At 35.1% G+C, this 22,035-nt stretch overlaps 1 long non-coding RNA gene across 3 annotated transcripts in view; it reads right to left on the bottom strand.

The window, feature by feature from the left end:
• Window positions 1–2,187: 2,187 nt before the first annotated feature.
• The window catches only part of LOC108966729, a 60,415-nt gene continuing 40,567 nt past the window's right edge, over window positions 2,188–22,035 (bottom strand). For all 3 annotated transcript variants that reach the window (XR_001993204.1, XR_001993205.1, XR_001993203.1), the window contains one exon: window positions 2,188–2,434. This is a non-coding gene — a long non-coding RNA (uncharacterized LOC108966729). The remainder of the gene's footprint in view (window positions 2,435–22,035) is intronic.

Here is a 22,035-nt window from a genome sequence, read left to right on the forward strand (position 1 = left end):
AAAATAAAAAAATATTAAAGTTAGCGAGAGCGACAACTGTCGGCCTGCAGACGTGTAGTCGTGCAGCTGTCAAAATAACTGTGTCCATAAGAACGTGTGTATTTTAATATCTGACAGATGTCGCTTGCAGTCTTAAAAAAATTAAAAAATAATGAAAATTAAAAAAAAAAATGAAATTTTTTTTCATTCTCATTAACACCAAATTGGTTTGACTATTAATATACCCTCGATAGGTTTATAGCATATATGCATAAAAAGCTTTTTTGCTTGATTTTGATCGATCGGTTTGTATGACAGCTATATGTTATATTGATCTGATGTGGACAATTTCTTCAAAAATTATAACATGATCTTGGCTTATAATATTCCCCGAATTTCGTGCAGATACATACATTATCAAATAAGCAAATTTTCCATACAAAGCCTTCAATTCCATCGGTCAGTTTGTATGACAGTTGTCGGATCTAAACAATTTCTTCAGAGATAGTGCCAAATAATGAATTGTACCAAATTTCGTAAAGACATCTCTCTAAATCATAAACTTTTGAATTCAAGCACTTTCTTCCTATCGTTCAGGTTGTATGGCAGCTATATGCTGTAGTGATCGGTTAGCAGTGGTTACGACAAATGAGTTGCTTCTTGAGAAGAAAAGTACGTGTGCACTGTTCTTAAATACTAAGAGACTAGTTCACGTATATAAAGAGAGATGAACACGACTAAACCGACTCAGCTCTTTACAGTGTTTATATTGTTTATGGTATATACCCCAAAATATACCCATCACTTTTCGTAAGTTTACGGATGAAAAAAACGACCTAATAGCAACCACTCACATTGAAAAAAATTAGTTTTGGTTGTATATCGGTTATATGTATATAAAAAAAATCATACACTCATATTAAACAAAATTTGAGGTTTGGTTATAAAACGGTTATATTGGTTATTATATCTGACACTGATTTTCGATTTTTTTTTTTTTTTGTTTGATTATACGCTGTTTTACATTTTAGGTGAAGATGTATAGTATATTTTTTACAGAGCCTCCAACGATTTCTTCTGGGTGTTGTAACATTCTTGTCAAACTTAATATAACCCTTACAGGGAATGAAAATAATTATTATATAAGGTTAGTGAAGACTTTGTATCCTAAACCGTTGATAAGCCAAGATGCTGGTAGTTCAAATAATAAGTGAGCGCATAATGCACGTTTGACGACGGAATTTCAAAGCATGAGCTATAAAATTATTCCAAGCTATGATTTCTGTGAAATGTAAGCATTACACAAGCAATACATCAACCAACAGTTCCAAAGAAATCGATAGTTTGTAGTTGAGTTTCATCAAAATGCACAAATCGAACTAATTTGAAACGAAATTCGCGGCTGTTGTGGCAATAAGCTCACTCATATTAGAAAGAGATACTGTTGGGCGGTTAAAAAGGGCAAAATTTCGGTCATATACATATCTTGCAAAGTGGAAAAATTTTGGAAATTAAGGTAGGAGCTTCGAACTATAACAAAATATGAATAACGGAACTTTAGGAGGAGCTTCAAAGTAAGTGCGAATTGATGAAAATTTGAGAGCTAAAGTTAAAGTTATGCTAAGTTAAGTTAGCTCATAGTTGAAGTTTTTGCACTTAAAAAATTGCAGTCTTAACTTCACGCAGTAATCTTTCAATTTGGCTAGTAATACAAAAATCCCACAAAAGTAGCAACGTTCCACCACGTATTTTGTATCATTGTTAACAGAAAGCAAATTGAAGTTTTTTACTGTTATTTTGTTTTTCCGCACTGCTACAGCCAACAACACAAGCATACAAATAAAAGGCCAACAGTACCGCGTTTGACCTGCCAATGCCTCTATTTGACCAAAACCTACACGGACGAGCATTTTTCTTTGTGTGTTTTGTGTATTATAGCAAAATCTCGCAGAACAAACAAACAGAAAGCGGAAAAATTTCACGCAGCTTATTGGCAGTGAAGCATTGGAATTACCAACAAAAAAAAAAACAACAACAATAAAAATAAATAGTATACATTGACACTATAAACATTTTTGCTCGCCAATTCAAAGGCGCATATGCACACACCCACATACACATTTATATAATATAACGGTTATGATACTTACGCGATATTGTTGTTATTGTTGCAGTGCACGTGCTTGTTTTGGCGATGTTTTTTTTTTGTTTTTTTTTGCTTAGAACACACTGTTTGTTGCTACAACTTTGCTCTGGCAATTTTTGATTAACACTATTGTTGTAAGCAACAATTGCTATACCGTATTATTTTATTTTTTCCCGCTTGTGAAATTTTCGGATAGTATTGTGCTGCTATTTTACGCTTTTGTTGCGCACAACCGTCAACCGACCACAATGTTATATACTAACTGCAACGTATACACTTTGGCGAGCTGTTTTAGACCGTTATCCATAACTGCAATGAGAAAAAAGAGGAGCATTATTTAAAGGTTGTTGTCCTTAATATATACATTTTTGTCCTGTAAATAGGTTTACAAATTAAAAATTGTAGTCTGATTTTATTTTTTAAATCCCGAAAATCGTATTTAAAACTGATTTTCGAAATAAAAATTTAAGATACCAGTTGGCATAATTAAAAAAAACTGAAAATTGTATTAAAAAATAATAAAACGGTTTGCGAAAATTTTCGAAACCCAAATCTAAGTAAGCGTTTGGAAAATTTTAAAAAAATAATCCAGAAAATCGTATTAAAAATTAAAAATTTAAATTTAAATCCTCAATACTGAAGTAAAAAAATTCACTATCTTGCAATCTCGGAAATCGAATTTAAAAATAATTTTCGACATTGGAATCCAAAACCTAAAAAAGTGTAATATAAAAATTCATATTAAGCAAGAGCAAAAAAACTGTTATTTTTTATTTTTGAAATTCGAAAATCTAATGAAAAAAATAATTTTCGAAGTTCTAATTAAAAGTAGCGGTTGAAAAATTAAAAAAATTTTAAAAATTACAAACAATAAATTTTTTATTTTGCAATAAGAATAATTGAATTTAAAAATGGTACCAAAAAATTATTAAAATTTAGTTCAAAAAATCGTTTTAAAAACTAATATTTTTTTTTAAATATTAGAGTAAAAATTTATTTTTTAATTCCTAAAATATTTTTTAAAAGTAATTTTCACAATTCTAATCCAAAACACCGCATGGAAGAACTAAAAAAGTGTAATCCAAAAATCCCAAAAACCCAAAAACTCATAGCATAAATTAAAAACTGGAGTGAAAAAAATAATCTGCGATCTAGTAATCTACGATACAGAATCCCAAAAATTAACAAGTGTTTGAATGGAAGAAATTGCTTAAATATCATATGAAATGTTTTAAAACATTAGAACGATTTTCTTTGAAAAAAGGAAGTTTTTACTTTGAACAATTTTAATATTATTTGCTACACCGATTTCCCACTAAAAAAAATTTAAATTCCAATTTTGCTATAAAAAAATTCAATTTCCAATTTTTAGCTTCGATTTTGACACTGCAAATTGAAATTTTATTACATATTTACAAATACACATATACATAGATTGGTTCATGCCTGAGCCAATGCTGATAAATGTTGCATCATATTAAGTTGTGATAATGCTGAAAAGTACTAATATCTGCGACAGCAGTAATAAAAAGGTCAATGCAAATTGAATAACAAAATAGCGAAAGCAAAAAAAAAAAAAAAACAATTATGTTGAACAATAGTGTCAGACATTAGATTTTTGTAGTCTCACAACTTTCGCAGATTTTTATGAAGTCCAAACGGACTTGTGGCATTCTCAATTGATTGCTAACAATGGAACAATTAGCTAATTACACAATTAAAATGTAATTAGCAACAAATTGTTGCATAATTCCCTATGCAACTCTATATAAATGTTCAGTTCAAGATGGCAATAAAGTACCGACAGAAATCATGAAATAATTTTTATAAAAACAATTTTTATATAATAGAGAAAATTCAACGAAAAAAAAAAATGGTGATCCAATAAACGCTGATTCCTTTAATTATTTTAAATTAAAAAATAATGTGTTTTTGGGTCATAAAGGAATAGTTTATACCAAATTTCTTGAGAAATTTTTTTTGGTACTAAGTAGATCAAAATAAGAAACCCAAAAAATTGTATATTTGAATTTTTCATACAAATTTTGAAGTTATGTGAAAAAGCGTTTACGTCAAAGTTATAGATCTTTTCATTTCCTAAAACTTTGCCATATAACTTTTTTCTATAGGCTCTACTCGATTGCTCTTCCTGCCCTCAATTCGCGTTAAAAATATTTTTCTTTTTATTTTTGTTAATATTATCTGCCTATATCAATGAATTCTAACTTACTATGATTTTTTTCGCTTTTCCCATTTGCCAACACACGCTGCGTTATCGTTACCTAACAACTGTCGAAATCACAGATACGCCGTTCTTCCTCCTGCCATGTCCTGCCGTGTGCAGAACTTAGTGGTTGGTTGCAAGCGCTTATTTACGCGTTTTATTCCAAAGGTAATCCCATTGCATGTATTCGTCTGTTTGACTTTATTCGTTAGCGTTTTTAAATGCTTGTGCGTGTGTGTGAGAGACGATTTCATAGAAATACCGCTTAAAATTCGTGCATTGCCAAAGTGATGGCATCGATCGAAAATTCACATCAGAGCTGGCTAATCCGCTTGCATTGGCAAGCACCGCACTTTAGTGGTGCACCATGGCGTATGAGTGATGCTGCCAAATTTTTTCTGCAATTGTGCAACACTATTTATTTGACGAACAGTTTAACTACGAAATGTTGCAAGTGTATTTCTACAGGCCTTTTATGCAATTTCGTAGTTTTGTATGTATGTAGGTATTACCAGTATCAATCAGGTATTAGTTGCTGTTTTTGCTTTAGCGATTGCGTTATCCAACTAATATCACGAAAAATAATGGCGGTCTGGCATATGAGAAGATAAGTTCAAACCAAATTTCGTGTAATAAAACACATTTTTGTACAAGCTAAAAAAAAAAAAAACTTGGTTATTTGAATCTTCCATCTGAAATTTGACATTATGTGAAAACATTTCATATTCAAATGTTGTAGATCTTTTAATAATCTAATACATAGCCATATTATTTTTTTCTACAGGACTCGTAGTTTTAAAGAAAATCAAGATGAACCGTTTTAAAACCTTAAAAATTCAACTACGCTCCGCTGACTGATAGATTTAGTTATAAATGGAAGAGCTGAATTCGCGCTGAATCCCTTTAAAATGGTAAAAATGTAATTAAGCTGCTGACTCTGTGTTGGCTACCATTTACTAACTGCTGAATGTGATTTTCAGTATTTTTGCAACTGGTTTATTGAATGTAAAACATTTATTAGATGCTTGTGAGTTGCAAGAGTATGAAATGTTCGGTTGTACCCGCACTTAGCCCTCTTTTACATGTTTAATATTAAGGTTTTTTTACATCTGAAGTACTTTTTCCGGCTTACTTATTCAGTGATAAACGGAATTGCTGAATATGCGCTGAATTACTTTTTTCAATACTTTGTGAAGTAGTAGGAACGCAAAGAAGCTGCTGAATCTGTGCTGAATACCATTTATTAATTTTCATTAAATTCGCATCTACTTTATTGAATCTAAAACATTTATTAGACGCTTGTGAGTTGCACGACTATGCATTTTTCGGTTATACACAAGCCTTTCTTATTTATTTAATCTAAAACTTTGCCATAGCTGAGGGCATTTCCCTGGCTTGGCTTACAGATTGATTCAGTGATAAACAGAAGCGCTGAATTTATGCTAAGTTACTTTTTCCTATACTTTGTGAAGCAGTAAGAATATAAAGAAAGCGCTGAATAACACTTAATACTACTGAATTTACTATTCAGCAAACTCGAAACTAGTTTGTTGCATCAAAACATTTATTATATTCTTGTGTGTATAAAATGTTCGGTTATACCCTTTACATGTTCAATATTAAGTTTTAAAACATCTGATGTTAATTCCCCGGCTTAAATGATAAACAAAGCGCTGAATTAGCGCTGAATTACTTTTCCTATACTCTGTGAAGCATCAAGAATATAAAGAAGCTGCTGAAAGGGTGTTGAATAACACTTATTAACTGCTGAATTTGATTTTCAACAATTATTAACCTAATAAGTTCATTTTTTTTCTTCGCATATCCGTAAGTTATTGTCGTTTATTAAACCATAGCTTATATATATTCTACAATACTTAATATACACTATTAACTGTGTGAAATATATGGCTACTTAAAGCGCGCCCCAAAGTTCAATTATTTGACTTCGGGGCTTGTCTACTCAATCGAGTGTGTTTAATTGAGGTAAATAATATCATTGGCTATAACTAAACGATGCCATAAGGCGCACCAAATCGTCTCGCTGGCAAAGCAAACAACACAGAGTCAATACTAAATAAAATACACACAGCCACACATCCACATGTCAAATTACAGCACACACACACAGCTACATAACTTTAACAAGCGTTTGTTTGAGGGCGAGCAACAGTAGCCACGTCAGTTAGTCAAGAGTATGCACTTTTAGTATTGCCTGTCACTGAAACGCCCTCAGAAAACGCTGAAAAACACTTAACGCGTGCTGTGGGCGTGTTTTGTGTGCGTATTTGCGTAGCCAAAGGATAACTGCTAACGCGCAAGTAAATGTTTATTCGCACTAATAGTCGCAAACAGGCCAGCAATCACGCTTTAACCTTTCATTTCTCAACAGCAGCCCACATACATACTGGCTGCTTGGATCATTAAAGGACAATATCGGAGAGACAAGCAACAGGCGGCGGACGAGCAAATAACGCGTTGCGGAGCTACACAAATAAGCCACACGACATTTTCCTCTTAATCGTCGTGTATTTGCCGCTTGTTTGCTTGGCGTGCTGGCAGCGGCTGCTTACTGTAGGCCATAAATTACACATTCCGCTTTACAACGCTCGACCGCACAGCATTTTCCGCCGACTGCCCGCCGTAGTGGGTATTTACACAGCAATTTCCTTGCAAAAAGTTTACATTCCACACAGTTTTGCCGCAACAATGCTGCGTGCAACACACTCATGCACACAAAGCAGCAGTTAAAAGCTTAACTACAAATCGTGTGAAATTTATAAGGCGTTTTAATGCTCCACCCATACACGTAGTTTCCTCACTCATGTCCCCATTTTGTGACAAAAAAGTACCCAGTAGGAAGCAGAGAAAGAATAAGAACTCACTTCCGTTCGAGAGACCAGATGGAGAAGTACACCTTTCATAAACACTTTTTGCGATGGCCTTTCAGCTCCTTCAGCGAATTTTGTTTTATCTCTTCGAACGGCTGAAAACGAACTCCACGGAGCGACAATTTCAGTTATAAGAACAATAAATAGTCATACGTAATTTAATGAATACGGTGGTCTATCGATGGTATTCATTGCGGTTTTGGCTTTAACTTCGGACACAATCGTAGCACGATGTGAAGGTACATTATCATTATGTAAGCCCATGAATTGTTCTTTCACGATTCTGGCCGTTTTCGGCTAATGTTCTGACGGCCAAATAGAAGTCCTTTTTGACGGTCTGTCCCTCCGGCAGAAATTCCTGATATACCAAACCACAATTATCGAAAAAACAATGTGCATCAGCTTTGAGCGTCTTTGGCTTGGTTTTTTTCCTCCATTCCGATGATTTTTGACTGGTTTGCATATCAAACTCATAAAACCATGTCTCATTGGCAGTTATAAAGCTCTCCGTGAATGTGCGATCAGAATTCATACGAACAACCAAGTCCAAGAGACCTGTTTATGGTGCGCTTTTAGAAAAAATACAGCTTTATTAGGACGAGTTGACCTAAAATGCGTTTCATAACCGAAATAGCCACCAAAATAATTAGAGCGGACTCGCGAGGGATGTCGAGCTCTCTTGCCATTTAGCTAACCAGTCTTGTCTGACGTTTTTTAAGCACTTTATCCTTCAGAACGAAACATGTCTTCAACGATCACTCGACCGTCTATGAAGGCTTTGTACCACTCGTAGGCTTGTGTTTTTGATAAAATGGAAGCACCGTAAGTCTTTTTCCACATTCGCAATGATTCCGCACATTTTTTTAGAAAAACTAAATTTTAGACAAATTCTTTGTTCGTAATATTTTCTCTTTGTAAAAATCACAACACAATATTGAGGTGTATCGACTTAAGCAGCTGCTGTAAATAAACTGGTGAACAGATCGTGCTCATATTTGGCATAATACAGTCTTTTGAAATATTGGTTACCCTGTCAAGATAAATTACCATTTCCGGGTACTTTTTTGTCACAATATAGTCGTGCTATAGTTTGCATAAGTACAATGCTTTTTATGCATAACATATAACTGCCTTAACGGATTGCCAATGCGGCGTTCTTAATAGCCCTTAAGTGTTTTGCTTGACGAGGCGTATCGTTTAACTTTATGCTACCATAGCTGCTGCAGCCGCTGGCGACACCGAGTTATCAGAGTTCGCAACAAAGCATTCGAAAGTATCCTTTTTGTACGCCAGCTCGTAGATTAGATAGATTGCTACAGCAACGGCAACTTGTCATTGAGCTTGCCACAAAATGTGGCACCGTCGTGTATTAAACGCATTATTTACTGTCCTAGCTAGTTGCTCAGCTTAGCTCACTTCTTGCAGTTGGCGCACATTTTGTTAATTTCGTGGAAACAAATAGTTTTAGCAGCAGTAATGAATCTTAATTAACTGCGAAAATTGTTTTGAATATTTTATTAAAGTGCATGCTTTCACTCAAATGTAAGAAGTTCTGTGACAAGATAAGCAAACTTTTGCGGCGAAATAGTGACAAGCAGAGACAATGCAGAATAGAGAATAATACGGACACAACTATGCAGCATTCAAGAAATTAATATTTATATATTGTTGGTATAACTTAAGACAAGAAGAAGCTATAATACCCTTTACACGTGCATTTCTTATAGCACAAAAGCGTGTGAAAAGATCTATACTCTGATTTTTATTGAATAATTTGTATCGATATTTGTATTTGTATGCTATATGCTATATTGTTCCGATCTGAGCAAGTTCTTCGAATATTATAGCCTTATAGTAGGCAATAATTCATGTCGAATTTCATAAAGATATTTTATCAAATTAAAAAGTTTTTCATACAAGACCTGGGTTTTTAGGGTTGAGTTTGTATGGCAGCTATAGGCTACAATAGTTCACTCTGGAAAATTTGTTGTGGACAATTTGTTCATAGATTGAAGCGCTATCTTAGACCTTTAACTCATTTGAAATCTGAAAACTTAACCTTACTTTAGCTAACCTCAAAAACCCCAAACACAACTTATGGTAACAACGCAAGGCAAAGCGACTGTTACGCGAGCGAGTTACTTGAACTTCCTAAACAATAGATCTAGAACTCTCACAAATCGACAGAACGATCATTAATTTGTAGAGGTTAGACTACGGAGATGTTTCATCTATAATCTTGCAAATGCTGAGATATGGAGGAAAAAGTACCTCGATGCTTCCACATGACCTTCTTGCGTTCAACAACTTTTTGCACCTCAGCCTACTGGACAATGTGTTGTAAGATCCGATCCTATTGCTAGGGAAAGTAAGGGTGTCCTCTTTGAATAGCCTGACGCTAGTGAGAAAGACACTGCTTGATTAGCTTCTAGCGCAGAGTTAGAACTCAGTATTGTCGTTCTTCTGTCGCTCTGCTGGCCAGCTTAATAGCAGGCACTTCAGATTGAGAAACCCTGCAGTGTTCGGGTATTATAAAGATAAACTTGCCTTTCTTCGTAGTTTGAAGCCATCCGATAAAAAGCTCACACCACCTCTTCTCCAGCGACTTCTCCCCTTCCACCTATCCCTTGTCGGATGGGAGCAGAGAAAAAGCCGTTGAAAGTCGAAGCGAATTTCGGCGTGTTCTGTATCGGACCCATTCATAAAACCGTCTTTGATGAGAGTCTCCGCTTTTTCCTTCTAACAACTTCACAGCAATATATGGCAACGTATGGCCTTCATGAAAGCTTTCAATCAAAAATGAGAACCGCCGTTTTGGAGTATGGAGTCATATCTAGAAGTTCACGCGCGTGACGAAAATTCTCGTTTGTGCGCTGGGTTTGGGAGCCGCCACGTAAAAATTAAAAAAAAAAATGTGTACCTATAGCGGTTTCAAGGTCCGGCAAAAGAAAGTCAATACATGCCAATTGACCAATCATCATTACTCATTTTAAAGACGCTCAAGAGGCGGTTGCGAAAGTTGACCAGCATCACACATTTCTCATAGCATTCGGCAAATCAAGTCTAATCGATATAAAAGTTCAATGAATCATTGCCAATCACATTATTTCCTGTTGCACATGGCAAAAACTGCGAAGAATTGCCAGAGTAAAAGTGCAAGACAAACTCTGGCTGTTTTTGTGGACTTCATTTTGCTGAAGAAAATAAGAATTGCAGCAGAAAATACTTCATGCAAGTACTTAACCCATTTAGGTAATAAAAATGTCCATCAGCTGAATGCAGCAGCGCTTTTTTGTGGTTACTGCAATGCGTATGTGAGTCGCTCGAAGAATGCCAAAGTGCAAGTGATTGCACAAAAACCATGTGAGCTCAATTGCGCACAGCGTGACGGCAGCTACTGTTGTTGTTTTGTTGCATATGTGTCTGTTTGTATTAATTTAAGTAGTGGAAAAAGTGGTAAAGAGCAAGCGAACGGCAAAATGTTGCAACACATGGCACCACAACACATGACATTGACAAACGATATGTGTGTGGCTAATGTTGCAAGTAAACGGCGTTTTATTGAAAATGCTGAAAACTCATTTATATTTTATTGTGTACTTGCAAAGCGCACTCTCCGCTATTTGTCAATAAAGTATTTGCATACATAAAGACCGGAAGTATTATGGTTATAGCACGCTTGCACAACAGCCCGAAGCCCACAGGAAGATAACACAACCGTGCGCGGCGTGTGCAGCGTTAGACGAAGCTCGTGATATCGAGTCAAGTATGCAGCAGTTGGCATTCTGCATCACACACACACACACTCGTCTTCCATGCGGCAGTTGGCAATTTGCATAGAAGCAGGAAAAGCGCAGTGGAATTATGGCAGGAAGGTAGTAGGTTGCGCACGTCCACAAGTCCGCCAGCCGTTGTACGCAAATACTTAGAGCATGGTAGTTGTGTCGTGTATTGAAAGCAAGCTGCCAAGCACCAGTGGCAGTGGGCAGCCAGTCTCCATCCGTTTCGTTGCAGAAGCCAACGCATTGGACTCTGGCCGTCTAGCTGACGCATAGCGATAAAGACGTTCTTTTATATATATTTTTACACATTATTTTGTACCAAGTGCAGCAGGTTGCAGCAGAGCTTTCGAATTCGTGCCGGTTCCTTAGACTTGACTATTGTGCGATTGGAACTTATCTAGAGAATTCCAAATGAGAAATGGGGTGGATGTAGTTCACAAGTAATTTCGAGAAATTGTGCGCATAGGACGGTCATTTACCCCGCAGAAATTCGAGTCCTTTCGGTTCCTTAGACTTGACTGTATACGGAATTCCAAATAGTAAACGAGGTCGATATAATTTTCTGGTGGTTGTTGTATATCATAGATAATTTCGCGAAACTCCGCGCAGTGGACATTCCTTGACCGAATAGAAATTCAAGTCCATCCCCGTTCCTCAGACTGTTGTGCGAAGGTAACTTGCCTACGGAATTCTAAAAGACAAACGAGTTTGATATATTTCTCTAGTGGATGTTGTATTTCCCAAACAATTTCGAGTTTCGAGCTCCAGTGGAAAGTACTTAGCCAGTTAGAATTTCTTTTCCGTTCCAGTACCTCAGACCTGACTGCCCTGTGAATGGCACTTATCTATGTAATTATATGGAGTTCATCAAAGAGAGGTTTCTAATCAAGTAACTGAAGAGATTCCAAAGCTAGTCTGTATATTTAAGAGAACAGCTGGTAAGTAGGACTGCCGTTACACAAGTCTCAAGTAGCGCTGAATGGACCAATTTTAGCCAGAGTTGGCAACTGCGCCACAACTATTTTTAGCACATATTCTCCAAAAGGCCAGTGCCAGCTATAAGTTTATCCAAGATTTATTTAGTAAGTTCTTAGCTTTAGACTTGCCATACTTCGACCATGTTTGCTTCGTTATCTTGCAGTTGGCTAGTAATTTCCAACTTGTCTGTAGACTGTTGGCGAGAATCCAAATTATGGACAAGTATAGTTGAGCTGTCAGAGAGCTTAAAGCTTTCCTTTATTTTTTGACTATGCTGGAATTAATCTCTGTATCCTCTTCAATATAACTACATATATAGATCTGATCTATACCTAGTACTTCCGCATCGAAGATGAGCACTGACTTTGGCAGACGTATAAAGATAAAGAGTTATCAAGATCATCGAAATCTACTTTCGCCTCTACTCCGCAGCTCATTTTGAACCCGTCTGTATAGGTAGAGTTAGTACCTATTCCCCTACTAAACCTCTTCTACTAGACTATTAATATCTACAGTTGGGAGGACATAATTTTATTTATTTAAGGTTGTCTGGTTCAGGATGAGGCTATGTCTTAATGCATTCCCCGCAGCATTTATTGCCAACTTCAAATAAAAAACACAAATATACCCGCAAATATACCCTTTGGCATCAACGTACGTTGATATAAACTGTTAAATACTTTAGTCGTCAGGAAACTTAGTTTCTCGTGCTTTTTGTATTATTCTTGTTTTTGTAGCTATTTGTGCCTCCGCTCTTTTAATAGTTCCTTGCGGACTTCAGTGTTTTCATTCAAGTTTGTACTTTGCAACAGATTCGCGCTTTGTCTGCGTCGACAATAGCGGCACTTATGCAACAACAAACACACGCACATTACAATTACCCATATTTAGATATGTATTGCACGTTTAGTTTTATTTAACTTCTCTACGCTGCGCGCTCTATTGCTAAGCGGAAATTGTTGCGCTTTATTGCTTGACTCATCTACTGTTTTTCCTGCCTTGTTGTCGCCAACAAACGGTATTATAACGCAGCGGCAGCAGCTGCCACTACGATATCGTTGTTCGCTGGCGACAACCGGCATTGCTGTAATCATCATTTTAGTTGCTTGTGTTGTTGTTATTGTAGGCAAATATATTAAATCATGCTGATACTTTCATTGAGGATGTATTTGAAGGAAGTTATGTGCAAGAAATTTCGCTAAAGATATTAAATATTTATTGAGATGGCAGGGAAATTGATGAAACAGCGATAACAAGTTGCACAGAAGTCAAAATACGCTCCACAAACTTAACTCCGATCGTTCAGTTTGTATGGCAGCTATTTGCTATAGTGGTCCGTTTAGAACATTTTTACCGTTATGTTGTTCAATACTATATGAAAAAATTAATGATGGCATCACGTCAAATAAAAAAATTTCCATACAAAATGTCTGAGCATAGAGTAGTCAATATAAGTGAGCTAACCGATCTGCTGGCATAAGAAGCTGCGGTAACCAGTCCGATAGGATCGGAATCGTTCTTCGCTGTGATTCGCCACACATTACGAGAGAAAAAAAAGAAGAGAGCAAAGGGTCAGTGTAAAACGCGTCTGGCAACAAGTGCCTGGGCTTCGACAAGCGGGGTTATTTCTGGAAGAGTAAATTCCAAAACAGCTCAAGAAACTAAATCATCTTCCAAGATGCAATTTAAGACATTTTATATATATGTAGTAAACCTTCTTCTGGATCTAAAAACTATTTATCGATAAATTGTGCTGTGCAACGAAAAATGCATTCTTTAGAGGTGTCCCGTGCTGAGAAACCAGCTACGACTGACCATTGCGAATGGAGTCATGTGTAGAATTTCACGCAAGTGAGGAAGTCGTCTTTGCGCCATTTACTTGGGGGGCGACCAGACACGATTCTTTTACGGATGGCGCAAGCAGCTCACGAGTTCCGGTCTAAGACCAAGGCGAGCTGAAGAAAGATAAACATTCCTCCCAGGGACCCACCACGAAAAAAACTGACCCAAAAAATCTAAGAAAATAGCCTCGGATGAGAAGCCCTGCTTTTTGAATCTAACATTTAGCTATAGTAAAATAGTTGGTTCACAATTACACCATAAGGCTAGTCTTTCTACTGTCCAAATGTCCGAAATTCCGAAAAATTAGCACTAATATTGAGAATCTAATTAATATCTCTCCTCTTTATTTGAAAATAACGTTCAAGAGCTCTAAAAACACAATTTTTTATTGTATATGAAAATAAACTCTTAAACCCCAATTCATTCAGCTTCAACACCGCAAGCTCATATTAATAAAACACAAAATATATATACTCTAATTTCCACGCGCTTCAACCACAAATGAGTGCCTGAGCGCCACGCTTCCCTGAGAGAAATAACGCTCGAATTTAATTATCTTTCACAGGCGGCTGTGGCAGCGACAATATTAATGCTAATTAACTCTTTCGATGACAATATGCTCTACATACCTCCTAGCGAAAGAAAAACAATTAATAGGAACGTTGGAAGGTAAAGAGAAAGAGGGGTACATACCCCAAAGTTTGCATATACAGCACTTAAATAGGCAATCGAAGCAGTTACCAATCAAGGGATTCTCCCCTAATCAACACGGCAATTTTGCTATAATGAAAAAGTTGTTTACCGCTTTGGTTGACTGTATTCCATATGTCCTTGTATTGCTAGAACTGCAAGTGTAAACACATTTTTAAATGAAAATGCACACACTTACACATTTTGTTTTAATATCCAATTGGAATTAAATGCGAGCGCAAGGGGTGTGAGGAAAGCAACAAGCGAGCTTAATTTGGAATTTAGCGTCATGAGAGCGTTTGTAAGTTCCGTAGGCTAGTGGGATGTTGTGTGACCCAAATGCGGTTACTGCTCCATATGCACGTAAATATCTTGCTGCGAACTTGTGTTTGCCACTTTACAGACTTAATATAATATTATATAAAATGTGTTGAAACTTTAGTACACCGAGACTCTACATAGTAAACGTGGAAATAATTTACATACTTTCATAAGCTCATGAGCCTACCGACTAACTTAAATGACGTACATATGCATATGCATATAAGAATAAGTTTTCGATACCCGTTGTTTTTAACAACGCATTATGCATTTTAAATGATTTTGTTTGATTTTGGTTTGCAAAATTAATCCGCAGAGCAACCTGTGTTTTCGGAGGAAACATTTGTTTTCGGAATCAGCTCCCACTTTTTAGAGGCAACTCCTAATTTTCAGAGAAAAATCCTAATTTTCGGAGTAAATATTTTTTAAACCTGAAGATAAAATTTTATTTCAATTAGTGCTGCCAGCTACTTAAATAATTTAGTTAAAAGCCGCACACAAAAGGATTTAGGCGTCATTCAGTTGTACTAGTTTACAAGCATTACGCATCTGTGAGGTTAGAATTTAAAATTTTTTTTTTTTTGTTATGGTTTGCAAAAGTAATCGTCGGAAAGAATGTGTGTTTCCGGAGTAAACTAAAAAATTTCGGAGTCAACTCCAAATTTTCGGAGTATTTATTTTTTAAATACGAAAATTACATTTGTTTTAATTGGGGTTTGCCAGCTCTTTAAACAATTTAATAAATCATTTAATTCAAAGCCATTCAGAAAAAGGTTTAGATGGCGTTCCATTGTACATTAACTAGTTTATAGTCATAATGCATCTATAAGGTTAAAGGGTGTTTATTGCTTATTTCGGGTTAGTAAAACCGGCGTGGGATTTTTTTTGTTGTAGTCAAGGGGTGCAGGGGTCAAACTACCACTATTTACTTAAACGACGAAAATAGCTGTACATAATGGAACATTTTTAAACTTAAATTCGTCATCAAGACACCTCAAATACCTCACAGAGCTCTTAGCATATCAGCGCCAAATTTTTCCTTCAGATTTCTTTAGTAGTGTTATTGACTGAACACAATAATTTTTGGGAAACTAATAATAAGTGTCAGAAAATATGCTTAAGATGTGAAATTAAATTTGCATACTTTGACGAAATCGCTATGTGAAACGTCCTAGATCTCACTCTCACACTTATAAAGTTTCATTGGATATAAAATAGATTCCTTCCTAGTTTTCCTACATAAACGTAATTCCTTTGATTTCTGCATTTATTACTTTAGCTTTTCAGCAAACGCTGTAATTAAATTTCACAGAAGAAAACCTAAAAGTCAGGCAAACGAATTCGAAAGCGAGAAATTCTAAATTGCTACGATTATTTGATTTTCACTTTCGACGCCAATTTTTGGGTGAAATCCAAAAGGAAAAAAAAATAAATTTTCACAAACATACACACAAACTAACTAAAAAATATGAAGCGCTTATTTGAGCGGAAATGAGCTGTACATTGCTAAAAGAGCTGATGTTAATGACGCCGTCGGCTGATTTCAAACAAAATCGGCGTGGCGCTGCGGCAGGAAGTGATGAAATTGTGCAATATATTGAACTAATAAATTACATTGCGTGAAATTATAGAGTGCTGCTAACGTTGTACACACATACACATGCTTACAAAAAGTGATGTTAAAATATCATATTGATTATGCTATTGGCTGATATCCTGTCATAACTGTGTCAAATGCTATAAAATAGTGTGCCACAACACTGCCACGCTACACGCTATCAAATAACATTCACCATAAAAGCTGAAAAGAGTTAGAGCATCCTTGTCGCTGGCGCACGAAAGGGCAAATACACAGTTACAAAACAGTCGTACATACACACATACACACATGCGCATGTGAACTTGCATGAAGGCTGCTTGTCAACAAGGTTTTCAGCGCATTTGTGTGTATGTGTATGAGCTTGTGGTTTTTGTAGTGCCATTTAAGCGCCATACAATTGACTAATCACTGCCAAAGAGCACAATCCCTACTTTACCGCATGACAGCGTTCAGCTCAAGTGGCAGCTGCAATATATACATGCTGCCATTTCTCATGCGCTTCAACCCATGACAATGCTAAATAAACCAACGCAACTACCAAATGCCTTAAATGTGTTCAATACGTCGCGGAAATTGTTGTGGGCTACGGAGTTTCGAACAGGATGATTTTAAGTTGTTATATACAGTTAGAATTTTACAAAATTCTTGTCAAAACACGAGCTTCTTGAATATATAATTTTAGTATTTAATGGGAGATTTTTTCTTGGCGATACATTTGTTAAACCAAAATTTTAGTAAAAATTGTTTTTTTTTTAACCGCCATTTTGCCTACAAAATTACTAGACTGTACATTACTTTAACGAAATCTTTTTGGCTTTTTAATTTCAGAAAATCCAGTTCAGAGATATAGTGAACAACGCAAAACGTCTTTTTTAAGAGGAGTTCGCGGAGATCAGCTGTAATTCCTTTACAAATAAATATTTTTACTAATACTAAATCTCAAAATACAGTTAAAAGCCATAATACGTGTACACATTTTTTGATCAATAAATATAAAAGTTTTCTCAGAAAAAATCTAAAAAAAATGTTTAGCCTTTTAACCTATATAACCGCTTAAAGAATTTGCAAAACTTGTTGTTAACGATTACTTAAAAAAAAAAAATAGATTCTACTCTATACTTTTCTATTAGGAATTGCGGAAAAGCTATTATTTTTACTTAAAACAATATACGCAGTCTGCAATTCTCAGCCGGTTTATCACAGTTATGTTGTCACTTCAGCGTAGAGCCTGTGCTGGTTGAACTAGAAAAGCACTTGTACTAAGAAGAAAATCTCTCATACACATCTAGGTACTAAAAAGTTATTAGCACCATATTGTCACAACAACAACGTATCATCAAATGAATTGAAAATCGTTGTCAGATATTATAACCGATATATAACCATTTTGTAACGAAAATTCTATTTTTTGTTTCGATATGAGTGTATGCCAAACAATATATTGGGCAGTCGAAAAAGTATTTTCGCATTTTTTCGATGTCGTAACAGTCGTATATTTCCAGTGCTACAAATCACATAGAGTCATACCATATAGTGTTGGAAAGTCAAAAAAAACTTAAATACGGGGAAGTTGAAAAAAGTTGAAGTTTTTGTATAAAAAAGGGAAGAGTCCCATGCAAGCCACCAATGAAATTTGTGAGTAATAAAAACAAATAAGTTGAAGTTTGATTAGAAATACGAAAAGACTTTTTTCGTGCTGTCCTTAGGGCGCAATACTCAGCTGGAGTGACACTTTAGTGGCGCTTTTCTTATGAAAATTCACGTAATTTTAGCATAAACGTTCAATATAATGCTAACCACTTTGCTGAAATGCAATTTTTTGATCAATATTAAGTTATATAACGGTATTCACAGCCGTAAATAACTTGCCCAACGCAACACAATGGCGAGTTACATATATCTGTAGAGATGTTACTAAAAATATGAGCAACTAAACACTATAAAAGGATCGTTTGCTTGAATTTGATCCTACAGTTTGTATGGCAACTATATGCTGTATTGGTACGATCTGGATCAGATAATTTAGCGTTGCCTTGAACAATAATTCTTGCCAAATTTCGTGAAGATAACTCATCAAATGAAAAGATTTCCATATAAGAAATTAATTGTGATTGTTCAGTTTGTATGGCAGCTATATGCTAAATTAGTCCGATATGAAAGATTTGTCCAGATATTTTAGCGTTCCCTCTAACAATAATCCATACTAAATTCTGTGAAGATATCTCAACCAATAAAAAAGTTTTCCATACAAGAACCTCATTTTTATTACTCAGGTTGTATGGCAGCTATGTATATGTTATCGATCTAGGAAATTTTTCCAGTTATTGTAGCTTTTTCTTAGATAATAAACCATGTCAAAGTTATTGAAAATATCTCCTTAAATAAAAAAGTTTTCCGTACAACGCCTAAATTCCGGTCGTTAAACTTAATATATCCTGTTCAGGGTATAAAAAATCAAATGTATATTTACAAATAACGATAGAATTGACGATGTAAACACACACAAATATATATTTATACATAAGTGAGTATAACCAACGTAACCTCAGCTCATATGGCTAACAAGCAGACGCTTGTATATAAATACATACATATATGTATGTGCGTATGTGTACTAAATGACATCCAACTGATGCTGACAGCCATATTAGTTGACATGTAATTTAATCGGCATTGAATAAAATATTTTTCTACTACTACTCCCCCACGCTTACTCGCATTACGCTTTGATCGCATTTCGCTAAAATAGTTGTATTTGTTTGCACACAAATGCCAGCAGCAGTGTGTAAAGAGCTGTCCTCAGCACTCAGCAATGGTGCAGTGGTTGGACCGCCACCACCGCTGGCATATGGCATATTGTATGATTGAATGAAAACTTGGCATAAGTGCACTTGAATGGGCCTGGAAAATTTACGAGTAGAAAATGAGCCGAAAGAAAGTTAACTTGGCAATGAACGAGTGAAAACCAATACTTATGCAACTGGTGTTTACTTGTACCTACATATGTATATGTATGTATGTATAATATAAAGAAGGGAGTTTACAATAGTTAAAGCAGATATAGAGCGTAGCAGAGATAGAGTGGAGGAGGTAGTGGTTGAGGTAGAGATAGAGGTAAAGGTAGAAGCAGAAGAAGAGGTAAATGTGGATATGGAGGTCGACGTTGCAGAAGAAAGCGAGAACAAGCGCACAGACACTTAAAGAGAATAGTATGCCATGTATTTACAAACAAGTGGCATTGATTAACTAAATAGGTTAAGCATGTTTAAGCAGACTTTTTGTCTATTTCAATGCAGACAATCGATTTATGGTTGAGAAGAGCAATTATTGCAATTGGATTTAGAATTTAAATTTTAAAATTAAAGAAGATTTTGATTATACATATTAATATTCTTAATTTATTTTCAAATTTTATTTTAATATAAAAAAATTTCAAAAATTTAATTTTAAATTATTATATTTTCTATATTAATTTATTATGTTAAGAACTTTTCGTGTCATAATCAAACTGCTAAATACCACACTAATTGACATATGGATATCAAACTTCGCTTGAATATATATAAGCTAACCCAAGTTTCCAGTCTGGGTCAATTTTGATTTTGTTAGTGTATACATATACTTTGATGTTTTATTTAAAAACAAAAAATTAAGAAAAAACGTTAACTTCGTCTTCTTGTATCCCTCACAAATGCATTTTTATATTACAAATGGGTTTAAAAATAATTGCTTCTTGATTTTGATCAGTCAGTTTGTATGACAGCTATATGTTATAGCGGTTCGATTTCTTCATATATTTTAGCGCTACATCGAGCATTATCTTATGTTAAATTTTGTGAAGATATCTTTACAAACGAAAAAGTTTTCCATACTAGGACTTGAGTTGGATAGTTCAGTTTATATGGCAGCTATATGCTGTAGTTATCGTATATGAAAAATTTTCAACATATATTTTAGCTTTGCTTTCAGCAATAATCCATGCCAAATTTTGTAAAGATATGTCGGCAAATACAAAAGTTTTCCATACAAGAACTGCATTTTATCAATCAGTTTCTATAGCAGCTATATGCTATAGTGACCCGATCTGAACAATTTCTTTGGAGATTATAGCAATGTCTGAGATAATAATCTATACCAAATTTTGTGATGATATCTTGTCATACGAAAAAGTTTTCCATACAAGGATTTGAGTTTGAGTGCTCCATTTAAGCAAAAAGAATTATCAAAGGTAATGTAAATATTTCATTGGGTTCTGATACTACTTCGATTTGTGCGCTTAATTGATACAATTATATTAATGCAATTTAAATATTATATTAAAACTTCGCCGGTAACATAGCTAATTAAGCACCAAAGTCTTTCGAACCAACCAGAAGCAGATCACGGCAGATTTTCAATTTGAAACTCCGCTCATTTCAGCTTTATTAAATACACACGTGTACTTTTGCATATGTGCGTGTATATGCGTGCCCTTTGCACGCCTTTTCTGTATGCTGCTTGAGGTGAGCAGCCATTGTCAACTGCGACTACAGGCAATGCAGACAATTCATTAAATAGCAAACGAGTGCAATCAAATAAATCACTTGAACACTTGTACTTGGCAGAAGTACTATATGTGCAGGTACAAGCAAATAAGTCGTTAATATATGCAAGCCAAATTCACATATATACAATATATATATATATACTCAAGTATGTGCAGCCCACCACTGCAACTCAATAATGGAATTGCGCGCTTTCTTTCAACATTTCGCTGAGCGCGCTCAATTAGACAAACAATTCACTCTATCAGCACTCAATAAGCAAATGAAATTTGAATATATTATGCACATATAACACATACAAATAAATTAAAAGTTTATGCAGAAAAATGGAAAATTCAAAGCGCGTATCATTAGCTGTGGCACGTCTGCTGCTTAATGAAGCCAAGTGTGGCATGAGCGAAGAAAAAATTAAATCACTAATTAAGCTTGCAATTGCGCTTAATTAAACGCATGAAAAATAGAATTAAAACTAAAAATGCGACACACACGTACACAACGCATTATGTGTGTGGAAGTTACGTATACGCACAGGTGGCCTTAAGCGCATAAAGGAGAGCGGGTAATGATGTTTCAATTAGTGATTAAGTGCTTTTATGTTACTTATAAGCACTATATTAAATATAAAATACTTAAATTTAGAGGCTGTATAATTTTAAAAGAGTTTTAGAAATTAAATTTATAAAAAAATAAAAAAAAAAATTTATTTGATGGCAACCGCAAAAGTAAGTAAAAAACATCAAGTTTTCATGAAATTTGTTTTGCTATAAAAAGCATGCCAATCAGCCAATATACCACATAAAAATAGAAGTTATATAAACAAGTGTTTGTGTGTGTGTGTTTCTGCGCCTTTAATAGAGTACAAAGCGAACAGCGTATACATAGCAAATTTGCTAAAAATACACTGTCGAAGGGAAGATAAGCACGATTCTTATCGCTTGTACTCGCACATATGTATATATATGTATATGAATTAATTTTATATTTTCTGATAAGCATACAACACCAGCCATTACTCGCTGGCTGAGGAGCAAAATATGA

This window comes from Bactrocera latifrons, unplaced genomic scaffold (genome assembly GCF_001853355.1).
Source record: "Bactrocera latifrons isolate USDA-ARS-PBARC rearing strain unplaced genomic scaffold, ASM185335v1 scaffold_17, whole genome shotgun sequence".
Taxonomy (NCBI): domain Eukaryota; kingdom Metazoa; phylum Arthropoda; class Insecta; order Diptera; family Tephritidae; genus Bactrocera; species Bactrocera latifrons.